The following is a 758-nucleotide window of genomic DNA, read 5'->3' on the forward strand; positions in this document are numbered from 1 at the left end:
AAAGGATTTGTATGTAGAATACATAATGGGAAGAACTCCTAAAACTGTGATGTACAGAAAACCAAATAAATCAATTAGAACGGGGGCAAAGGACATGAGCAAATATATCATCAAAGAGAAAATACACATGGTGAATGAGCAATAACAAGATGTTCAGAGTCCTGTGCTGTGAGTTGAAAGAAAATCCAATCTACAAGAATTCCCACCACACAGCTACCATAATGTCTAAAACAGAGGCTGGGAAAGATTCAGGGAAAATGGGCAACTCACAATAGCTAAAAGAAACTGAAGCAAATATAGCCTTTCTGAACAGAGTTTATCAAATATTTTAACTCAAAAATGCAACTACAATAAGATTAATTGTACACTCAGAAATTTAATCTTAGAGAAAATTAGGGAAATTTAATTGTACTCTCAGAAATTTAATCCTAGAGAAAAATAATCTTATTTTAATTTAGAAACTCACACAGATGACAGAAGCTTTATTTTTTAATAACTGAAAAGTGGAGAAGCTATTGAAATGTCCTAATGGCTAACAAATTAGTAAATTTTTACTACTCAGTATGAACACTGGGGTAACTAATTGTGGTGTATAAAGGGCAATCTGAAAAGGATGCATATTACAAGATTCCAGTTTTAAAACATTCATATAGGTATGGAAAAACCACAGGGATGGAGAAAGGATTAGTGGGGAGCAGAGGTTAGGTGTGGGGAAAGGATGTGACTGTAACTGTATGAAGATATGAGGGGTACTATGA

This window comes from Octodon degus, unplaced genomic scaffold, assembly GCF_000260255.1.
Source record: "Octodon degus isolate 3935 unplaced genomic scaffold, OctDeg1.0 scaffold00032, whole genome shotgun sequence".
NCBI lineage: Eukaryota > Metazoa > Chordata > Mammalia > Rodentia > Octodontidae > Octodon > Octodon degus.